General features: G+C 39.6%; 1 protein-coding gene across 2 annotated transcripts in view; it reads right to left on the bottom strand.

Moving 5' to 3' along the window:
- The window catches only part of Rab3c (RAB3C, member RAS oncogene family), a 186,855-nt gene that overhangs the window by 77,388 nt on the left and 95,660 nt on the right, over positions 1-13,807 (bottom strand). The gene's annotated exons all lie outside the window — the stretch shown is intronic.

Raw genomic sequence — 13,807 nt, 5'->3', positions numbered from 1 at the left:
TTTTTCCTAACCTCAGCTGGGAGCAAAGACAGCAAATGTCTAGACCCATTCGACATTAGAGATTAGGGATTTTAAAGTTCAATGTTCCTCTCTACTTTATCAAATCAATTACAAATGTGTGTACCCTGAGAACTGTTTTAACTTAGTTAATCTCCGGGAAATAGCAAAGCAATCAGCTAGAAGGAGTTATTTGGATAAGGAGGAAACATTGGGGTGTGGGGTTGGACATTTTCTCATTCATTCATTGATTCATTATTTATTGAATGTAAATTGAGTGCCTACTAAGTACTTGTTTCTTTGAGGAATGCTTGAGTAAGGTGATAAATTTTCTTCCTATTCAGCCAGCACAGTGGAAGCAATGAAGTGAAGAAACAATTATCGCATTGTACAGAATGAAATAAGTGGATAATTAGAGGACATTGTTAAGAGACTGATAACGAAGCAGATGATCCTGAGGACAGCAAAGGAATACCTGCCACGAGGCTCGCCTTAAGACAGACTTCACACACATCATGGAGGAGGGAGATACAGATGAAGTGAGCATGAGATGGTGGGGAAGGGTGCAGAGGTGAGAAAGGGTCCTCATTCTGATGGCACAACAGTGTCACTCAGCTTTGGATGACAGTTGTTGGCCTGGTTTGGTCAATACTTCTACTTTCTGGCTAGCAGGTGGGAAGGTGGGAGTTTGAGAAAGGGTGGAATGAAGGCCTTGGCACAAGCAAGGGAGGAAGGGAAGGCAGCAATTGCCAGGCTAAAAAAGCAACCGGTGGCCTGCACTATGTGTCTTACTTCCCCTAGGAGACTCTGATGTCCAAGAGATCAAAATGTCAACTCATCCATTTTTATCTCATTTGTGGTGATGTCTATGCAGAGTCCTCCATTGAGAAAAAGATACATGGAACCAGAGAGATGATCCAGAGATGAAAAGAAAATGATTCAAACCCTCTGTGAGTTGAATGAAACCTTGTTGGTACATTCAGCAGACAATAGCCTTCATGATCAGTTAAAAATTACAATACTTGGAACGCCACAGATGTGACCACTGGTCTTCTCATCCGAAGTTTAGGAACTCAGTCCTCGCCTCTTCTACATAAACCTCTCATCAGAAACAACAGCAAGCCCATGGCTGGTACACTATTTACTTTAATCTCAAATGAACTACTAGGTACTGCTGAAACTGGTGGGAATCTTATCCCTGGCTGCATTTTGGAGAGTCTGTAAATCATACGACTATGAATGTTCGCTGGTATCTATTTCAGGCCCACAGAAGCCTTTTTGCTACCACTTTTCTTTGTGTCCATTAAGAAGACTGTCAGTAATGTCTGGTAGCCTTTGCAGCGGTAACACTGTGCAAACTGTACTAGAACAACTTAATTCTCATCATAGCATGTTTTCATGGCAGCTACTTGATTCTGTCCCTGGGTGCAGTCCTATTATTTTATCATGATGGTTATAGAAAAGAGGAATCTCTGTAGTTGGTCCTGAATTTGATGATGAAACCTGCTACATGTGAATTCTGCAGCTCCACACAGTTTGGTTTAAATTTTTGGTTCTGGCCAAATTCTATCCCAAGTGTCTTTGTGAGTCTGCCATGGAGTGTCTGGAAAATGCTGAAGACAAATGCTCAGCATTAAGAGTCTGTTCTAGTTGGAATGCATTGGCTGGAGAGATAGAGAACCTAATCGTTATATAAAATCTTGCTACACTAGAGGTTCAGACACCACATAAGATCCGAATAGATATCAATGATGAATGAGTTTAACTCCAAGAACTCATGACCAGAACTTGCCGTGGGAGAAGCTCTCATTTTTTAAGGTAACCCCACATTACAACCACATGCAGAGATATTTTTATGTGTTGGGGGCTGGCATTTCAAAGACAGAACTGGTGGCCGAAAAGGCAGAAGACAGCCATGCCTTCTGTTGCTCTCCAGGTGGCCCTTCTGTGAAGGCCAGATTAAGCCATGCTATCTGATGGAGATCAAAGGCCAAAATGCCATTTGTTGTTCCATTGGATGTTTCTCTCTATTCTCTGCAGGCATCTTGTAGGTCAGGAACTCTGTCCCCATTTTTAATTGCATCAAATAAGGCCGAGAAAGACTAGATACCTGCAAATTCCCACAGTACTTGGGTTTGTTGTTTGTTTCTAACTTGGAGGCAAGGGAACTTGGGGAAAGTCTGAGGCCTTCATGGTTCTCGTATCAGAACTCACAGCCTGTTCACCTTTCCCTTCTTTCAATGAAACTTTATCAAATAACTCTGTCCTCACCAGGACATCCTTCTTTCTCCTTTGCTTATCACCCTTCCTCTCTGTCATTGTTGGTTTTAAAATTGGAAGTTAAAAAGAAAAGAAATCCCCCATGGTTTAGGGAAAAGTTTCCTAAGATAAGCTGCCTTATCTAGCTACATAAATTAAGTCATATTTGGTACGTTTCAAACACATATAATAAGGTGATAGATGTAAAATTCTGCTCTATCAGTTCAGAAAGGACTCATGTCTAGAATATAAAGTAGGGATGTAGGGATTTACATAAATTACCATATTAATGCCCACATTTAAAATTCACAATTTATCAAAAATGGAATGATAAGAAAATGATTTCAGCTGTAGCAAGCCTTCTGTCTTCAAGCTGCTTACATATTTGATATGCAATTAGGAAGTGCTGGATATGAGTTTGGAGGGCACAACTAATTTTTATGATACTCACAACTGAAATATGAAATATGTCAAAAAGTGTCATGGTTAATCAAGCTTTGTGAAATTCAGGGTAGAAAGTGAAAAAGGGGGTTTGATTGGAGCTGGGGTTATAGGCAGAAGAGAAGGTCAAAATATTTATTGTACAATTTGCAAAGAAAAAATTGGACTATCCTGACATTTTGACATACGCATTTTGATGAGTGTGCATTAAAATGACCCCGTCGCATTGGCTTTAGTGCTATGTCTCACTTCAGCAGCAATGACATCACTCATCTGAATGGCAAATTTGGGGGCATCAGTAAAGGTGAGAGTGGGAGGGAAGGTTAAGGGAAGGAGATCTGGGAGTTAATACGCAGAGGGCCACGAGGCAGGCTTTGATTGCTGTAGCTGCTGGACCCTTTGGTCAGCCTCACATGGCTGCTAGGTGGAGTTGCTCAGGGCAGTTTTCTACAACGTGGTATTTCACAAGAGAGCTGAAAGCAGTCATTCCTAGTTTTCACCTACTTCTAAATAAACTATTCAATTTATCCTTTTAAAACTTATTTTTCTACCTGTCATAATTTGCATTGTGAACTTCCCAAATACAGTTATTATTTCTCAATAAATAAGTAGACATTGTATACCAAAGAGTCTTGCTGACAGTTGCTGGCAGCTCCCATCCTGATAAGATGTCCCAGAATGGGAGCTGACCATGCCAGGATGTCAAATAGATCACTAAGAGGCTGACTTGTTTAGTTACGTGGAATCAAACATACTTGTGAACAGGTAAATTAGATTTTCAATGGAGTTCAAGCATGCAGATCAGGATCCAACCACCTCGCAGATGTTACGAAACTCAAAAATCACTGGACATGATATGGATGCTTTGGCGAAGTCCCTGGTTGTCAGCACCCTGCACATTGTCACACACAATGTGTCATAGTGTGTACAGCCCTGAGACCCTCAGAAACTCTGTGTTTGGAGCTTCCTGAATATGCATGTCTCACTTTGGCTGGTTCAGATTTGTATCTGTTCAAAATGACAAGGTACTTTTGCAAGTGAAGCACTTTTGCATGTTCCCAAAGCTGTTCTGGTGGATCATCAAAGCTACGTCCAGTGAACTGCAAACGTGCGCACTTCAGCCTAGGGGTATGAATTAAGTACAGCCCTATTGTGGCTGACATATAAAGTGAGGCCTTGTTAGAGTCTACCTGAGAATGGTTCTGAATAAGACTCAGATTGAAGAGACTACAGCACGCTTGGCATTAGAGCATCTCTTACTTACAAACTGATTCTTGACTTTGCCTTGAAGACGGATGACTCCAAGGGGATCGACATGTAAAAATATTTAGCACTGGCTCTATCTGAAAGTGGTGGAATCACATGTCACAACCATTTGATCTGGGGCAGCCAAGTGATGCAGCTAATGGGCTATTACTCTACTTTTTCTCTTGAAAAGTTTTAATTTATTTTGCTTTACTGCAGTGAGTTGATAAGGAGTGAGGTAGCTTATACAATCGTTAATTAGGATAGTTATCTTAATTAACTGGACATCAAAGAATAGACTAAATTTATGCCCAAAGTAAAGAAATGAGGGGCTTCAGAATTCTTCACTTAAGTTAAAAGGTTCTACATTTAGTGAATGGTCTTACAGAGTTGAAGTTAGAGAGAAAGGAAAGGGGACCTGGGTTGAGGAAAATTGGGTCTTTTATCCACTCCATAATGTAGAGGTTGCTCATACACTGATGGCTGAGCAACTAAAAAATTGAGGACCAGTTCCAGGCAATACAAAACATATTCCCTGATGTTGAGAAACAGATTGGATAGAAAATGTGTTCATAATGAACACAAAGATTATGGGAATCTTCAAGTAAGTCACAAGCGAACCATACTCCATTCTTGGTAAAGTCTCATTTCCTGTCTTCTAGACATGATGATCATCAATTGTTTCAGAGGTTTGGTTTAAATGACATCCCAAAGCAAAGGCGTCCAAAAACCAAGCTGAAGACCCAGAGCTGGAAAAGGGGCTTTCACAATTCTCCTCCTGGTAACTATATGACAGTTATAATTACTGTATTTTGAGATAAATATACCTCTAAAATGTAGGCAACAGATTTTAGAGAAATTACACTGTAATAAATAGATACTGTGGAAAATCAGTTAGAAAACACTGGAATTTTTCATAAATATTATGACACAAACCTGTGTATTAGCAGCTTTTAGAAAGAATATTTTTGGATTGTAAGTGAAGCAGAATAAATATCAGTCACATTTACATAATGCCCTGTATTCAGAAGTTCAAGTTTTTAACCTTTAAATGTCCTTTCATTATCTAACTAGGATATGGCTGTGTCCACTATTAGACTCACCCCAAAATTGAGCTTCTAGTCTTCATCTTAGTGCCAATATTAAAGAAATATTAACATTTGTAAGGTAAAGTTGAGGTTAGTTAAATATGAAAGCACAGAGTCATACAGGATGGGTGTTTCTCTTGATTCCCCATTCCTTCTTCTATATCCAGGGCTAGTAATATTAACTGCCAATCTGCATGGCAAGCCATTTGTTCTTTCCTGGGCCAAATATATACACAAAACCATTCTTTGCGACCAGAATATAAACTCCAGTTGACTTCTTTGATCCAAGTAAGCATTAGGTAAATGAGATTCTTAATTGAGACATCTCCAATATAAGACTTTACTATCTGCCTTCTTGACAGAGCTAATTTCAATGTCATTGTCCAGTTGTTGGCAGTCAGAACCATGAATGCTAAGTGGAATGCATTAAAAGGGAAAAATAAAACAGCCCTAGAGATAGAGCAGTTGGTAAAGAGCTGATGTGGTTTTCGGTTGCACCATGGGATCCATGGGATTTGCTGGCCAGCCAGACTAGCTTACATGGTGAACTGCAGGCTAATGAGAGACTCTTTTTCCAAAAAAAAAAAAAAAAAAAAAAAAAAAAGTGTCACCTCTCCACACAGGTGCTGTATGTGTGTGTGATAATCACACACACATACATACCACACACACACATGCACGCACGCACACACACACACACACACACACACCCCAGAACTTAGAGATAAAAATTTGACTAGCTACACAGAAATAGTAAGAGATTTTTTTTTTTACCTAAAGCTGTGAGGTCTGAACAGGTATTTTCCATAGGTAAGGTGACATTCCTGGTTTCTTTTAGATACTGTACTTTTAATTTATACTAACCTATTCCATAAATACACACCCTTTAAAACAGAATAGTAACTTCAGTAATACAATCTCTGTAAGATAAGGCAGCCCAACTCAAATATTACAAGAATGCTCTGGGAAGGGAAGGACCCTCGTTGTGAAATGTGAAGGTATAGTAAAATATACAGTGCCTCCTTACATGACTTGAACAAAAGGCATTGGTCTGCTTTTTTTTTATTGTAAATTAATATTATCTCCACTGCCATTCATCATCGGTGCATAGAAAACACACCATTCATGTTTCTGGATCAGTGCTATACTATGGAGACTTAACCTGGTTCAGATACAGCTTACACATCTCTCCTTTGTCTTTCATGTACCCATTCACTGAACCAGCATTTCTCAAACATCTAGTATATTCCAAGAATGCTATAAACACAGAGGACGTAATTCTAGGTAAGACAGACAAAGATTCTTGTCCCTTGCATGCACGGTGGGGATACAGTTAAGGAACAAGGAAAGCAAGTTAATTATAAATGTTACGGAAGGTTATTAATGCTAAGGGAAAAAACAAGAGGCAGAAAGATGGGATAGGGAGTACTGCAGAAGGTCACAATATGAAACTGTGTCATGAGGGAAAGACCTTCCTGAGGAGACACAATGAACTCAAGTGAGGCGACAGGATGCGTCCTGCTATTTGGGAAGGAGACTTCCAGGTGGTGGAACAGCACATAGGAATGCTCTGAGATGGAGACATGCCTTTTCTATCCCAGGAAGAGCAATAAAAGCAAGCATGGATAGACAAACATGCAGATAAAGAGAGTGCTGGTGGCAAGGCTGGAGGAAGGGAGGGTAAAGTGTGTGGAGACTTGGGCTTTAGTGTAGGAGAGGGGAGAGGGGGTGAAGACCGGATCAGAGGAATGACCTCATTCAATTTGTTGTTTGAACGTCTCACTGCAGGTGCTGCTGTGGGACATTTTGGGGACAGCAGTAGAAGCCAGGAGTCAAGTTAGATTGTTTCATGAACCCACATAGGAAAAGTTGACGACATAATCACGGAGCAACAGCGTGCTGAGTTGAATTGTTTCCTTACTGAACCTCTAAATATGATGCACAACTTATACTCTCGATACCTGTAAATGTAACTGAATTTAGAAAAAGTCTTTAATTTAGAAATAGAATGATCAAATTAACGTGATGCCCTTAGGGTGGGGCTCATCCAATATGACTATGACCTTGTATGCCTGGGGAGAATATCACAGATTCAGGAGCTTGGGCAGAGCAAAGCCCTTCACTCGCATCTAGCCAGAAAGCAGAAAATAAGACCAGAAGCAGAAAAAGACAAGATATTTCCAAGTACCAACTCCCAGTGACCCAGTTCCTGGAAGGTCTCACTTTTTCACATTTCCACAACCTCTCCAGACAGAGCCACCATTTGATGACCAAGAGCTCACATAAACTTATGAAAGATATTGTCTAACACATTTTTTTTTGTTTAAACCACTCAGCTTGTGGTGCTCTGTTACAGCAGCCCTCGCAAACTAATCCAGATGGCAGGAAGTACGAAGGTTATGAAAATCCTGTTGGCTGTCATTATTGATGGCTTTGAGGCAGTGGCCAGCAGCTGAGTCATCTGTGGCACACCATTTTGGCTGACAGTGAGCAGAGCCACATTGTTGTCTTGTTTCAGCTCTTACACTATAATCATGAGCACTTTCCACGTTATTATTTGTTGCCATAGTTTATACGTTTTGTGTGATTTTGTGTGTATTTGTGTGACTTTATTGTCAAAAGTGGTCTTTGCTAAAATACTGCTTGGGTTCTGAGAACCACAAGGCTCTGGTGTAAATATGTGTGTTAGATAAGGTTTTTCCAGGCATAAGTCATAGACAGCACATTGGTCATGAGTTCAATGTCAGCATTATAAAAATATATATGTTAAATAAAAAGTCTTTTTGATAGAAACACACATAAACCATGGTTTGCAATCATTTGGCAAAATGCTATAATCATGGAATTTTTCATCATGCTAGTACCATTATGAGACAATTCAATGATAATTTGTTTTTTGTTTTTTTAAATCTTTTTTTTTAAAATTATTTATTTATTTACTATGTATACAATATTCTGTCTGTGTATATGTCTGCAGGCCAGAAGAGAGCACCAGACCTCATTACAGATGGTTGTGAGCCACCATGTGGTTGCCGGGAATTGAACTCAGGACCTTTGGAAGAGTAAGCAATGCTCTTAACCACTGAGCCATCTCTCCAGCCCGTCAGTGATAATTTGTTAATTCAAGTATAGTAACCTTGTGTGGAATAATTATGAGTGAAGAGAAAAGACTGCATTTCAAAATTCAATCTAAGATATAAAAACACGCATTCTTTTGAAGGGCTCGATATGAGATCTGAGAAACTAAGATGAAACACCCAAGTTTTAGCAGGTGTTAATTAACAAACCAAACACAATCAAGGGAATCGTTATTTGGGTCTTGTTGCTGTTTGATCTGAAAAGGGCCATGAATTGATTAGGCAGTCCTTTATCTTCTAAGTACAACTTGAGTTTAAGTTGGGGTACACGCATAAGATAAGTTTTACTGATGAGTCAGATAAACAATAAAAATGGCAGCCATCATTGCCGCTGTTGTCCATGGAGGTCCAGCGTGGGACTGTGGTAAAAGCTGAAGGTCAGACATCTTGCCTCAGTTCTGCCACTGTCCCTTCTGCGCTATGGCAGAAAAGATTTAAAAGTTGAAAAGAGTATTCAAGAAAAATGAGTGGTTGTGAAGCAAATCATAGCAGCTGCTCACTGGATCTTAGTTGTTAATTCAAGTGAAAATATTTTTATATTAATACATGATCACTTTAAGATTGACTGCTAGTTATGTTTGGGAGGCAAAGAAAGAGAAGAGCAAACTGCACAGGAAGATAACATTGGAAGGTGACATTGCATTCTGGTTGTAGGACATCTGCACGGTATCTGAACTTCACAGAAAGAATTATTTAGAACTGGTAGGAGGATAGTGTTGGACTTTTATCCTCAGTCTGGTGCTGAAAAAAAATCAATCTGCTCTCCAGATTTCCTGCCTGAAAAAGAACCCCTTATATTTATAGTTCTGTACTGTGTCATCAAAAGAAGAATGTAAATAAATAAGATGAGGGTGGGAGCTGCAAACCGAAGACATTCTATAAGAAGAAATACTGCAGCCTGTGGTCCATGTCACACTTAAAGTCACGGATGTGGTGCATTTCTAAGACAAATTAAAACGCACAGTGAGGTAGGGTGGTGCCGCAAGTACAGCCCCAGACTTCCGTAAGAATCTCGGCGCTCATCCACAGTCTACGTTCTTGGGGACAAGACCTACCTGAGACCCAGAGAATGCTCTGAACACAACCCATCCAAAAAATACTCTCCAAGGGTGCCGAGCAGTTTTAATGGGGACCCTATTTTTCTGTGACTGTTTAACCGACTGGAGACCTCTTTATTCAACGCACCACTCCTTAATTTATTTCTTAACAAAAATTTCAGGGAAAGAATAGAAATAAAATACTTTCTTTCAAAACCGGTAGCCCTCGTCAGGCCTTTAATCCCACCACTTGGGAGGCAGAGGCAGGTGGATCTCTGTGAGTTCGAGGCCAGCCTGGTCTACAGAGCGAGTTCCAGGACAGGCTCTGAAGCTACAGAGAAAACTTGTCTCAAAAAACCAATAAGCCAAACCAAACAAACCCCAAAGCAAACAAACAAACAAACCAAACAGGTAGTCCCATTTCTCCTAATTTGAAACTGCAAATTTGAGCAAGTACCTGTCTATATTTTAACTATATTACATACATTTTCACCAAAAAGTTTTTGCTCTTGTAATATGACTGAACAGCAATTTCCTTCTGCTGAACTCTACTTCCTTTCTACTAATGAAGTATTAGCATGCAGGCTCTTCCTCCCAATCTCTAGGTCAAATTTGAACAAATATCCTGTCTTGATTCTTAAGACTTAGTCTCTGCTTCATTAACTACATTGTGTACACCCATTGTGTTTAGTTTATCATGTCATTTTTGAAATTTTATAAACACTAGGTAATTTTATATTTGCGCTCAGGGTGAACTTTGCTGTGTGTTAATTTTACAAAACTTGGCAATCTGTCAAAACTAAAGAAAGCACATTAATAAGTCATCAATAAAATTCTACCAGAAAATTCAAAGTCACAGTACCAATGTTGAGAAGTAGAATGGTGGTTTTGAGAGCTGGGAAAACCAAAAGTCTAGGGAAACCAATATTAACTTGGCAAGTTGAAATGAGTCTTGGAGATGGAGGGCAGGAATGACTGCACAGCAAAATTAATGCATTTAATGCAACTGAACAGTAATGTTCACTGCAGAATAATTAAGATGGTAAATTTTGGTATATGTATTTTTTATTTTTTGGTTTTTCAAGACAGGGTCTCCCTGTGTAGGTCTGGTTGTTCTGGAATTTGCTCTGTAGACTAGACTGTCCTTGAATTCACAGAGATCCACTTACCTCTGCTTTCTGAGTGCTGGGATTAAAGGTGTGCACCACCACTGCCTGACTGGTATAAGCATTTTGCCAAAATTTACATGTTAGAATAATATGAGAAAACATATTGCATTTACTGTATTTAGTACTGGGGAAAATGAACATACTCACAACCTGGATTTTGAGACAAGTGTACTCAGATGTCAACAGTCTGTAGGTTATCTGCTGTGGGAAGTCCTTCCATATAGGTGTTGCTTTTATTGGTCAACGAATAAAGAAGCTACTTTGGCCTGTGATAGGGCAGAATAGAGCTAGGTGGGAAAACAAAACTGAATGCTGGGAGAAAGAAGGTGGGGTCAGTGAGAAGCCATGCAGCTGCCCACAGGAGACAGACACCTCCACCAGAGCCCACTGGAACCTTGCCAGTAAGTCACAGCCACATGGTGATACACAGATTAATAGAAATGGGTTAATTTAAGATTGAGTTAGCCAAAACTATGCTTACGCTATTGGTCAAACAGTATTGCAATTAATTCAGATTTCTGTGTGATTATTTTGGGAGTCTGGGCATCTGGGAAATGATCAAGTAGCCTCCCCCAACAGTTATCTGTGTGTGCAGTGGAAAGTGCAAGTATAACATAGCTGTAGAGATAAGGGTGAGGGTACCACTGCCCACTGTGAGCAGAGATGGGGTAAGAAGAGGGTAGAGGTGTATTGTAAAGCTGTGGAGAAGAATTGGCATTTGGGCATGGTTTGGAAGGAACTTAAAATTTTAGACTGTCATAAGAGAAGATATTCTAGGCAGAAGAGCAGATGTAGCAGATGCATCAGACTTTGGAAAACTGATGAAAGATCTGTCTGGTAGAAGCACAGAATACAAGGAGAAGAGTGTTAGGAGATGCTGCCAATGGGGCGGCTTTGTGTTTCATTGCAAACCAATGGTGTTGGTGAGAAATGGACTTCAGAATCACTTGTGGAAATTAGAAGACAATTATGTTCACATTTCTCATGGGAAATTTAGTTTAGTGGGTCCAGCATGGAGCATAGATTAATAGCCATAAAAGCTTCATAGTGATTTACTTGTGCTTCCATAACCATTATCACTGGGCATGAGAAATTACTGAAAGTATTTTAAAATAAGATAGATAGAGATGAGATAGAAAGTCCCTAAATGACAGTTTGAATTAAGTCAACAAGAATAGAGAGAACGGAGAGAAATGTATTTGAGAGGTGTCAGAAAGTCAAAATTATTGGGCCTTGTGCTATGATAATCAAAAGAACAAGACGCTAAACCTGAATCATATAACTGGGCTATGGCAGATTCAGAGAGACAGCAAATACTATGTCTGGCCTACAGCTGTCAGGATAGACATTCAGTAACTGCTGGTTAAATGAACACACACACACACACACACACACAAAGTTTCCAATAGATGACTAGTTATATAACTGGGTGTAAGAAAAATGAGTAAAATAGTAGTGGTTTTCCAATGGACTTTCTTGATTCTTCAGTTGCCTGGAGTCAGATGGAACAGGGAGCTATAGGAAAATGTATGTGAATTCAAAAGAGACACAAAAGAAAAATGCGAAAAATTTGGGATGTTTCAGTGAAGATCCAGAAAGAGTGGTTTCAGCTTTTCTCTAGAACAAAAAGAAACGATGTTAGAGTTAGAGCAGCATCTGCGGTGCTGTGTCTGAAAAAGCCAGACTGGGAAAGTTCCAACTCAGGCGACAATGGTGACCCATGACTTTTGGACATGGATCTTACATAAACTTAAAAATCATGCTCTTTGGAAGAACCCACAAGCAGCCAAGGAGTAGTAGGATGAATTGAGAAAGAAAGAAATGTAAGTCAAGAACATCTGAAGCTTCCATTAAGGATAGGGATAAAATATAACAATAAGAAACTAAATGAGGATGACCAAAGAAGGAAGAAAAAGGCAGTAGACATGTCAAATGATTCCCATGTTAAATATATGAATATACATGAGCTGGCCCAGATCCAGATAATGAAAATCCGAGCTACATTCATGGTCAACCCTGAATGATGCATTCTATTGCAACAAGCAGGAATTTTGTCAGGAAGGTGAACAGTTTCTGGTGAAGCTAAATGACTTTAAGGAACTAGAATAGGATCTAGGTGGAATAAATATTTTGAGTACTTGGAAATGCAATAGCAGTTTACATACCACGGCCAGACATTTAAGTTTGGGAACCATCTGATTTAAGTGATTAATGAATCTAGTGAAGTGAATAAAATGACCGAGAACAGGACACAGGATAATGTCACTGTACCTGGCAGGAGGGAAACAAGAAACAGAACCTCAGAAGGATGGGGGGGGGGGAGGCACTAGAGTTGTCCAGAAAATTTGAGGTAGAGGCAGAGGAGGTAATATGAATCTCCTGACACATGAGAAAATCTAAACATTAGCATGATGATGCGTGCTGACTGATCACAGAGGGATGCTCAGAGAAGTAGACACTGACCATTGCTGTATCCTGTTGGTAATAGAGCCATCAGTGTTGACTGTGTGGCTGCTGGTGTTACTGGCATTCCTATTTAATGATCCCAGTATATCACTGTATGGTCTTTTGGTGGTGAAATAATTCATATTGAAACAATTGGACAAGAGGACCTATGTACAAACAGGATCATAATGCTGATGTACGAAAACTTCAGTGTGAAAACTTTCTGTGTCCATACACAGGTCTCAGTATTTCTAGCAGAGCAGTCAATAACACTTTGTAGGACAAGATATGAACTGAAGTTGTGAGTACAAGTTAGCCAGATATCACACAACTGTTCACTGTATGGTCCTTGATGCTGTTTTTTGTTTGTTTATTTGTTTGTTTTTTTAAATCAAAACTCTAACCCTGCATACAGATGTGTCTGTCTCTGGACTTTAGTGCCCATTCCATTTTGTGACAGACTTGCTGGTATTTAACCTTAAAGTTATGGGTTGACTTGAGAACTTTCATTTTCACAATGGCCAATGCACTACAGAGAGGTTCTCTAAGCCTTCTATGTCTCTTAGTGGAGGATAATTGATTTTCATTTAAGTTCTAAAGTTAATTTTTGATAGTTTATAACTCTCTCTCTGTTTTTTTTTTTTTTTTTTGAGACATGATTTCTCTGTAGCTTTGAAGCCTGACCTGGAACTAGCTCCTGTAGACTAGGCTGGCCTCAAACTCACAGAGATCCACTTGTCTCTGCCTTCCAAGTGCTGGGATTAAAGATGTGTGCCACCACTGCCCAGTCTTTGTCTGATGTGTCTTACAGAAGATGAACTGTGACTATTTAGCATTTATATGTGGTATCTGCTCAGTCATCCCTGGAAACTAGGAACTCCATTATGGATCTTTTCACAAAATTCCCGTTCTTTTCAGCCCTGTGCTGGAATTCATGACACGCTCTGAATTCTATCTATTCTGGGAAGCCAGGAAAAGAACTCATAACA

The sequence above is a fragment of the Chionomys nivalis genome, chromosome 15 (assembly GCF_950005125.1).
Source record: "Chionomys nivalis chromosome 15, mChiNiv1.1, whole genome shotgun sequence".
In the NCBI taxonomy this organism is placed as follows: Eukaryota; Metazoa; Chordata; class Mammalia; order Rodentia; family Cricetidae; genus Chionomys; species Chionomys nivalis.
This window is presented reverse-complemented; position numbering and strand designations above follow the sequence as displayed.